Source organism: Protobothrops mucrosquamatus, unplaced genomic scaffold (assembly GCF_001527695.2).
Source record: "Protobothrops mucrosquamatus isolate PMUCROS unplaced genomic scaffold, P.Mucros_1.0 scaffold3653, whole genome shotgun sequence".
Taxonomy (NCBI): domain Eukaryota; kingdom Metazoa; phylum Chordata; class Lepidosauria; order Squamata; family Viperidae; genus Protobothrops; species Protobothrops mucrosquamatus.
The window spans coordinates 1,983-12,853 of record NW_015389614.1 but is presented as its reverse complement, the minus strand read 5'-3'; positions in this window follow the sequence as shown (position 1 = coordinate 12,853).

The window sequence follows — 10,871 nt, the reverse complement described above, 5'->3', positions numbered from 1 at the left end:
ACAGAAGGATAACAAAATTAAATGCAAGCTTTTAAGTTCAGTTGCTTTTCTTTTAGCCTTGTGGTTTTTGTATTCATTTGATGATTGCGTTAATACACAGTGAATACAGGGTTTTGTGGCAAAAGAGATAATTAAGGGTTTTGGATTGTTCTGCTCCAGGCAACAACCCAAGCAGCATGTATCAGGAAAGCTCTCTCTGTGTGTGTGTGTGTGTGTGTGTGTGAGAGAGAGAGAGAGAGAGAGAGAGAGAATTTCTTTATTTTTACCTAGTACTAATAAATTATATCCATTTCTAGCAGTGCACAATGAATACTCAGTAACAAAGGGGTCTGGGACAATTGCCGTATGCCCACTTCACCCAGGGTCCCCAATCGCAGTTGACCTATTGTGAGCATTCATTCTCAGCTGACCTTCTGCCAGCACTCCTTCCCTGCCATTGGTCCCCCGTCCTCTCCTCACTGCGTGGCCACAGTCTATTCGCCCAGGGACACTTATCCCTGGATGATTCATGGCCTGGGACAGTTATCTGCCGTCTGATCCACACGCTGAGGGATGAGCCTCTGCCTCTCCAGTGGCCTTGGGCGAATAAGTGTCCCTAGGTCAGGGGTAGGCAACCTTGGCTCTTTTATGACTCGTGGACTTCAACTCCCAGAATTCTTGAGTCAGCATAACTGACTCAGGAATTCTGGGAGTTGAGGTCCACGAGTCATAAAAGAGCCAAGGTTGCCCACCCCTGCCCTAGGTGAATCACCATGGCCACGCAGTGGGGGGAAGGATGGGGGACAAGTGGTAAGAGAGGAGTGCTGGTGGAAGGCCAGCTGAGAATGAATGCCTGCAATAGATCGGATGCGATGGGGGACTTGGGGTGAAGTGATCATGGCAATGTTACAGTTAGGAAAAGAAGCCATGGAACCTTCCACCGTCTTCCTTGAAATTCCCAGTGCTTTTTTTTGTAAAAAAAAAAAAAAAAGGTGCCAGAACTCACACATGTCATACAACCCGCCTTGCCTACGCTACAAGGTTCCATCCAAAAAAGGGGCTGGAACTTCGTTCTGGGCGTTCTATGACAAAAAAAAAGCCCTGGAAATTCCCATTAATGCTTGGTGCATAAGTGCCTCTTGTATTGCATAGCTCTGGACAGTCTTGGCTATCTCTTGGCTGTGAAGTAGGAATCCCACAAGGAAAAAATAAAATAAATAAAGCCTAATTCTTTTAGGAAAGCTGCATCATTTTAGCTGTAAGGGTTATCGTGACAATTTGGCCATGTGCATATAAGCTGCCCCAACCAATTTGCCTTTTCTTGCCTTGCTCCATTGTGCTTGATTTAGAATGAGCCTGACTGAGCCTTTGACTTTGATTTCTTGCTGTTGCCACAAACCCAAAGCTAGCTGTAGTTGTGCACTCAGCTGGCTGGCATAGATTTGAATATAGAATTTGTCTATTAGTAACGATTCAGCTGGCAATTCCCAATATGTCCTTCTACTTTCCAAAATGTCAAGGCTTCTAGACCTAGAGATAAGAAGAAGGGCAGAGTTTTATGGATTTCTCTAGGAATATGCATACTTTCTCAAGTAGAAGGGAAAAGCATGGATAATGCTGCTTAAGCATAATCTTTTCTTTACCGACATCCTTAATTTGTAAATTTCCTTAAGCTTTCACTCTATATCCCAGCACAGCGTTCAAAAGAGAGTTAAAACTATGAGTACTGTAACAAATGTCTTTCTCAGTCAGTCTTAAGAGTTTCTCCTTGATTTACGGTTTAATGAAGTCAGCAGTTATGTGATGCATTTAATTAAGGCAAAATCTAGGACTGCTGCCAGTATTGTTGATTGGAAGCTGTGCTCTGATTTTCTCTGAGGGCTCTAGCTGTAATTATAGGTGATTTATACTTGCAAGTTGTCACATTATACTTGCTTTAGGACTATGTTTATTCTGCTGGAGCACTAAAATGACATTAAAGCAGAACAAAGTCAGGTTGCTCAATTCCACTTCATTTTTTAAACCCAAAATTCCATCTTCCAGAATCTGGAAAGATAAATCCCAGAGACCTGTCTGACAAAACCCTATACTTAATTTCCTGGAAGCTGTAATTAATAATTACTTAATTAACTACTTAAATGTTTTGTTTGTTAATGTATATTTTATTTATTATAAATAAATAAATAAAATTAGGTATAAACTAATTTAGATGTAAATCAATTTAGGTGTGAAGAAAGAAAATATTTTCTTGCTGCAGCTATTAGTTGGAAACTCTTTGCTAGTCCACTGAAAATCATCCAGTAACCTAAAACTCCCAGTGTTCCTCCTATCTGCTTCTGCTTTACTATGAATTAGCAATTTGGGGGCGGCCAGATCAGGAACCAAACTGCAGAAAACCCAGCACTGTACTTTATTGAGATTGACTGTAATAACAGAATCCTGCAAGCCTGCTTATACTTTATTCCCTCTTATCTATTTAATTAGGGAGGAGCCTATCCAAGCCTCTTCCAAATACCATCTTGCTTCTCAGGACTCCAGGGATGTTTCAGCCCTCTTTGCTTATACAAAAGTTATTGCCTATTTCTTTTGAGGGCTTCTTTCTGATTCTGTACAACCTGTAATCATTGTTTGCTCTTTATAGTGTATTGATTTAGTACATCAAAATCCAAGGTCATTATCCTCCTGTGGCTTCAGTCTCAATAAAGTACCTCCTAATGAGCTGATCAGCAAAGCAGATTATTTTAAAATGGGGATAGGGCGTATGTGTACTTGAGGACACTGTTGTAATAGCCTGACCTGCATTCTCCCTCAGAACTGTACTTCTCAGAAAAACAATCATGGTAGGGTCTGTCCAGTGGGACATACTCCTTTCTCAGAAGCTTCATGGCAGTTCAGTAGCCAAGAGCAGCAAAGGGTTGGCTCATTTCCCACTAGATATTAACTTTTATGAATTCCATTCTGCAGGCATCAACCGCTAGTCCCTCTGACGGTGTGCAGGACTACTTGCTACTTGATCTACTGCTACTGCATCTGTGGCTCGTGGGGGCCAGGAGGAGCTCTAACCGATGAAGAAGGCCTAGCCTCTCAAGAGCCAATACTGGAGACTTGACTGCTGGTTCCTTCCTCTCAGTGAATCAAGAAAGTTGAGAGGAGACCTGAGGAGGACAAAAGTTCTAACCTCAGAATTGCCAATGGAGGTGTCACTTCTTCGCCCCTAAACTAATATACAGAAACCAGTCTGCTACAAGTGGGGGGGGGGAGGAGGGGTGTGTGTCTTGAACACTGCATCTATTGCTTGCCTCCTCCTCTTCTTGGCCTCACTTACTGAAGGAGATTGTATTTGAAAATCCAACACGTTTCACGGTCTCTTTTGCTTCAGTTGGGAAAAAAGATTGCTAGAGGCACGATGGCTACTGCTTCACGATAAAGTTATTTACCTTTGCTGCAGGATGATAGACCAGGAGGTGGATTAATTCTAACTTAAAGACATCCACACCTTGAAAAGGACTAGGCTTAGCTGCTTTAGAAAAACCTGCAGGGATTTTTCTTAGTTCTTAAAATAGACTCATGTCTTGCTTTGTTATTTCATTGCACTGAACCACTTGCAAGGCACAAGACCAGCCTAGGTTGCGAGGTAGACAGGGCCCTTAAGTCTGGACACTTTTAAGCACCTATTCAATGTATTTTGCCCTGTTCTGAAACATAATACCCTCGTCGACTGGAGACAGGGAGAGCTGGTTTTACTGTCAGCAATTCATCTTTCTTCTTAAGCCTACAGTATAAATCAAGGTTTTGTTTTTGTGCAACTGTAGCACACAGTAAGAAAAGTTGTACTAGGAGGGACACAATTTAATATGGGTGATTTTTCCTCCAGGTCAGAATATAATTTATACTGTTATTGCTATCACATTTGGGGAAATAAATCTTTCACACTGCTACCCCTTTTATATAGAATCATACCTCCATTTTCCAGTAAGTGGCGCTTGGTTTTGGAAGCAAGAACTAATGGCTGCCTGCCTGGAATGCTGTTACAGGAGATTGAGCTAGATATAGGGTGTCCTCGACTTATGACTGTAACGGAGCCTGCCAAATACTGTTGTGAATCATGATGGTTGTAAAAGCAGGTCATCGTGTGACTAACTTGATCGTACAATTTTGTTTTTGTACTGGTCATTAAGCAAACACCATGGTCATTAAGTAAACCCATTGTTCACCATGGGGCATTTTTGCCAAAAAACTGGAACTAAATGCTGTTTTTTGGCAAAAACATCATAAATTATGGGCATGTGACTGCAGGACACTGTAAATGTCCATAAATATGGGCCACTTTCCAAGTGTCCAAAATGCAGTTGTGTGACCATGGAAGGGCAGTCATCAGAACTTTGAAACCGGGTTGTAAGTAACTCTGGGGAAGTCTGTTGTAACTTCAGTGTGACCAGTTGTAATTTGAAGTCTACCTGTAATCCCAAAGGACCCTTTTCAATCTTCTACAATTTAAGACTCAATCCACTCCTTGTCCTAAACCGTGTTGGCTTAAGCACTGCTTATTTCCTAAGCCACAGTGGGGCAACACCAAGAAGCCTAAATCTTACTGCTAGAGGTGTGAGCTCTGCACAGAGGTACTCTTCAAGTATATGAGGATCAGGACTAAACAGCCCTTAAAGCATTTAGACGAGAGCACTTTCTGGCTAGTAAAAGCCTATACGAAATTATAGAGGTGTGGAGTTTAAGTAAATCAGTTCAACACCACTAAGTCAAATTTGGGTCGGCCCTACTCCTGTGGAGAGAATTGAGCATGCAGGGGGCGAGGGTAGTTGTCTAAAGAATATATAAACTATGATTACTTCAGTCCCCCGAGCGAGTAAGTACCTGCATGACTTCCAAAAGAGGGGAATAATCTACAAATAATCCATAACTGAAGAATGGCTTCAGTGAACATAGTGTGACTTTTTGAGTCCTCCAGATTCTTCACACCATTTGGGGCAATAGCAGAAAAGCCCCCATATTAAGCTAACAGCTGCAGTCATGAGATTTGAAATTAATGGCTTTATCTCAGTGCCATACAGTACCTCAAATGAACGCCTCATTCAAGATTGTCATCCTTTATTCTCTTGGCTAGCCTGAAGGATATGCATTTAATCCAAGGCATAATTCAGTTCTAAGGTTCTGATGATTTTAATTTTCAGAAATGGCTGCTTTATCCCATTGTACATAAGATATCCTCTGCTGCCTATTACAATAAGGTCCCTAAATCTAGTTTAGCTCAGTTCTTGACTGGGTTGATCCCACAAAATTTTCTCGTCAACAATATGGGTTTGCCATGATAAGGGGATTTTCAAATTCCCTATTTGACCTGAAGCCCAGTCATTTCCTAATGTCCCCAACTGAGACTTGTGCAATAATTGGAAGATAATTTAGAGTGCAACTTCTATTTTTAGATTGTTTTTCTTATTCCCTGCTTTTGTAATACAGGACTAAGAATACTAGAAAATCTGAGGACATTTATACTCTTGTTGCTCCAAAGAAGAGATATTGCCCAACTATGGATTTTGATTTTCTTCCCAGACATCCCCCATTGTATATGAGCATTGCCATTTTTATTTTTCTACAGTATATCTCCTGAAAAGAAAATCTGTTTATTCTAAAGAGAGTCAAAGGCTTCTTTTTGTCCAAGAAGATTAGTTGCTAAAGCAAATCTGCAATAAAAGTGATGTTTCTTCAAAAAAGCTATGCCTTCAGAAAATTTCTTGTCTTCAGTTACAGGGATTGCTATTTTTTTCTCTTTCCTCATCCATTTTCCGAACATCAGATACCATTAATATCAAATTCTGCTATATACATGTAATAGATAATAGGACAAAAATGTACAAAAGTGAGCATATTTTTGTCCACCAATCAGATTCATCCTATTGAATCTGCTAATTATTATAAGTAAATTGACCAAAACAGATCTGAACATCTTCAGTTCACCCACAAGTCCACAATGGAGAAATCAGTAGTATGTTAGTCAAGGATTCACTCCACTCTTCTGTGAGTCCCTAGTTACGGGGGGGAAAAAGGGAACCATGTTCTTCAGGAAGATCAAACACCATCCAATATTAAGAAATAACAATGGATTATTAAATATTTCTAAACTGTAGGAGCTTGGCTTGAAGTTGGAAGGAGGCTTGCTGGAAAGAGCAAGGCAAGAATGATGCAACCACCAAGTGATGAACACATTTTCATTAGCAATCAGAATCAATGGCCACCTTGAGTAGCTCCTTATTTTGGAAGAGGCAAGAATCTTCCCATCCTTTTGGCATGGGGAACATTCCTGTCAGAAGAGAATAAAAAAGGTAACCCAAGAATGAACATGTCCTCTATAATCAAACAATCCTTCCACTAATAACGGTGCTGCTGGCAGACCAAAAAGAGCCCAAATGTATTCTGTCCCAGTCTACACAAGTACCTGCTCAACTGCTTTACTCATGAGGAAATACCCCTCTTCATGGAACCAGGCAGGACCCACAAGAAAAACAAACCCCTTTTTATTTTTACACACCTAACTCAATGTCCAAGACTTTGGAGGCAAACAACCCAACCAATAAAACACATAGTCGCAGCATGAACAGTTGCCTTCGGCAACCAGCACCTCCCACACCTCTCCCTTTTATAGTCCAGCCAGGGCATGGCTTCTTAATGACTTTTCTTTTGCCTCTGGAGCCACCCCACTGCCTTCCTGTGTCTTGCTTGCCTCTCCTCTCTGCACATCCACGCATCTGGGATTGGCCCCAGCTGTTCCTCATCGTCACCCAACTCAGGCTCCCAAAACTGCTGTGTCTCTGCCTGAGTGTGAGTAGAGGGGCCGGGCTCCTCGTCTGACTGTGAGTCTTGGTGCTCCTCAGAGCCTTTCTCAGACTTCAATGTCACTTCAGACCCCTCCTCCTCATCTGAGTCCTCAGACTCGGCTGCTGGATCCACTAGCTGGTGAGGAATCATAACAAAATGCAACCCAATAGATAAAGGTTTGTCACTGGAGGTGAAGGGACAAGCTTTGTGCACTGTATAAGGTGACATAACGCTCAGTATTGGCTCACTATATAATATACAGTGAACCTTAATACTGAGTGAACCTTTTCCAACTCCAAATTCCAGCATGATTTCACTAATGCCGCGATTCCATTACATATAGCCAAGCTTTATGTTGTCTTTTAATATAATAATCACAAAGGCGGCAAAGTTGTGTCTATGCCAGTGGTTCTCAACCTTTTTAATGCCGTGACCCCCAACCAGTTGTAAGTCGAGGACTAAACCGGTCGTAAGTCGAGGACTACCCAACCGGTCGTAAGTCGAGGACTACCCAACCGGTCGTAAGTCGAGGACTTTCCCTGCTCGGGAGCGCCGCGCATGCGTGGTTCCGCCCCCTGCGCCGGCCGAGGCGTAGCTGGCAAGCGGCAGAGACGGAGCAGGCCGACCATCAGCTGGCCCAGCCCAAGGGAGGTAAGGCACCCACCGGAAAAGGGGGGAAAAAATGGCGGACAAAAAAAATGGGCAAAAAAAATGGCGGACAGCCTTGCTTGGCGGCCCCCGTGAAATGGTCGATCGACCCCAAATGGGGTCCCGACCCACAGGTTGAGAACCACTGGTCTATGCAGTTATGAAGCTTGTTTGGAAAGCAGCCATTTCCTGGACACATCTTGACAGTGCTGGCCTCTGGGGAAACAAGTGGATGGAAGAGCTGGTCTGTGCTGGTCAGGAAAGATTTGGTTCATTCCTGTAACACACTTGCTTTGCAAGATTATCAAAACAGCAATGTCCCCCCTGCCTTATATTTGAATTAACTCACCTTGCTCGTTCATTACAATGGACTGTTGTAATGATGGGACAAGATTTTCTTGTTCTTCTTCTATATAATGCTTCCAAAATTTGAGTGGCAATGTTAGGAGACGGGAGATGACCTATAGAAAGGAAGGAACATCAGCCTCTGTCTACCTCCTAATTCCTCCCCCTTCTTTGTCTTTCCCTCTTGATTCTTTAGCTGATGCATATTTCAAAACATATGATTATATATTTATAATTTATAATATATTATATACAAGTAGCCACTCAGACTCACTTCAACAGCAAGATTGATGGCAGTTAAATTTAATCAAATAATCCATGAATTATTAATCAAATAATGCCCAGTGAAATCTCAAAAGCAAAAAAAGGAGGTTAAGAAGAATTTTCGCTACAATCCAGCTATCAAGTCTTGGTTGTTCTCACTTTCTTTTTGTATAGATTTTATTAGTTTTTATAGGGTTAGGAATAAGGTGGGGTCGGGGTTGGGGTTGGGATTTGGGTTAGGGTTGGGGTTGGGGGTTTTCCAAATAACATTCTCAATATTTAGCAAACAGCATAATGTCTGGGTTCATGTTATGATAATAGTTAATTATCATAAACAATATTTTAATTAATCACTCAATAGCCTTCTTCTTGCTAATATATATTCAGAATTACATATCACATTCTTTTCTCTCTAACTCGTTTTTCTAGCCATTGATAGAAATTATCCCATGTTCTAAAGTACACTGAGTCTTCTTTCTCTTTTATCTTTAAAGTCAATCTATCCATTTCTGCACACTCTAGAATTTTCTTAATTAGTACTTCTTCAGCTGGTAAATTTTCATTTTTCCAATGTTGGGCAAATACAATTCTTGCTGCCGTTAGTACGTGTAGTATTAAATATCTGCAATCTTTCTCATAATTAGCTCCTATTATTCCTAACAAAAATAATTCTGGTTTAAAGTCTGTTTTTTAGTCATTTTCTCCAACCATAAATGTATTTTAACCCAAAATCTTTTTGCTTTAGGGCATGTCCACCAAATATGATAATAAGTACCTGGTCTTTGTTTGCATTTCCAACAGTTGTTTGAAATATTTTAAAACATTTTTGCTAATCTCACTGGTGTCATATGCCATCTGTAAAACATTTTATATAACCTTTCTTTATATGCCACTGCTTTAATTTAATATTTCTTTCCCATAACTTTTGCCAATCTTCTAATTCTATATTATATCCAAAGTTCTTTGCCCATGTTACCATTGTTTCTTTTACTTGTTCTTCCTCCATCTTTAAGTTTAACAGAAATCTATAGAGTTTCTTAATCAACTTTTCATTTGTTTCAGCAGTATCTGATCAAATTCTGTCTGTTCTTTATAAAATCCCATTGTTTTAACATCTTTTTCATATCTCGTTTGAATTTGCAGATATGGCCACCATGCTAGATCAATACCTTGTTTTTGTAAATCTTGTCTGTCTTTCAATTTTCCTTCATTGTCCAAAATATCTTTACAAGTCACAACTTTATCGTAGTTAATTTAATTTGGGTAAGCAAAAGCTTCCATTGTTGAAAGCCATTCAGGTATCTTAATATAAATTTTATTTTTTTCCCATTCTGAAAGAAGTGCATTCCTTATAAAATGGTTTTGAAACTATGTATTTTATTCTTCCCATACCACAGAAAGGCATGCCAACCAATTTGTAGGTCATGCTCCTCTAGGTACAATAGTCTTTTGTCTCTAAGCATTATCCATTCTTTAAGCCATGTTGAAATAGTTGCTTGGTAGTATTACCTCCAGTCTGGCAGTCCAAATCCTCTACTTTCTTTTGCTTCTTGTAGCATTTTCACTTTAATTCTAGCTTTTTTTCCTTGCCAGATAAATTTTAATATTATTGTATTCAGTTCATCAAAAAAGGCTTTTCCCAGCCTTACAGGAATCGTTTGAAATAAAAAGAGTATTTTTGGTAAGATATTCGTTTTCACTGTTGCTATTGTCCCCAACATTGAAAGTTTTTCTACTTTTCCAAATCCAATTTTATTTGTTTTAGCAGTCTTACATAGTTATCTTCTTTTATTGTTACACATCTTGTTGTTAGATAAATTCCCAAATATTTAACTTTTTTAACTATTTGAAGATTATTTTTTTTGTTAGTTGATTTTTTTGTTTTTCTGTTAGGTTCTTTGTTAGCACTTTAGTCTTTTCTCTGTTTATTGTCAACCCTGCCACTTCTCCAAATTTTTCTATTTTCTCCAGAAGTTTGGTGCTTGTTTCCAGTGGATCTTCCAATATGAAAACCAAATCAACTGCAAATGCTTGTATTTTATATTTTTCATCTTTTACCTCCAGTCCTTTAATTTCTATATCTTGTCTAATGTTTCTATTCAATACTTCCAATGTTAGTATAAATAGTAATGGAGATAGGGTTGTTCTCACATTTGAAAGAAGCTATGTTCTCCCAACCCATCCCACAAGAGATAAGTTATTGCCATAGAAAGGAATCAATCCTATAAAATCAAGCATTTCTGATAAAGGCTGAGCATTGTACAGTGATGAGCCACTGCAAATTGAAAGGAGGTCACAGCTGTTACCAGGCACTGGCGTGGTGTGTCTTCCATAATGGCAAGTGGACTGGGGCTGGGAGTGCTGTGTCCAACTAGTAGTGGTCCGAAGATACATGCCAAGTTATGGCGGTCCATTCGACAATCAGGGCTCTGCATGACCCTATGGATGGAGAGAGGGATCCATGTAAGTAGTAGCCCATGCTACAGCAAAAGCCTTTCTGCTACATATCGTTAGCCATGCATAATATGTATGTGATGGGAAAAGCTATTTCACACACTACGAGAAAGGATGTGAATTCACACATGAAGCCCAGTTTGGTTCAAGGCTAGTATCTAAACCTAGAAATCTTTCCTTTTTCTTTAGAATATGGAAGATATCTACAGTCCGAATGAAAACCACGCTTTTGCAAAGGAGATCATGAAGTCTGAATAAGTTTTAAAAGTTATAGATAGCCCTTGTTTAATGACAATCACTTAACAATCTTTTGAAGTTATGACGGCCTCGGAAAGGATAAAATACTTCTGGCT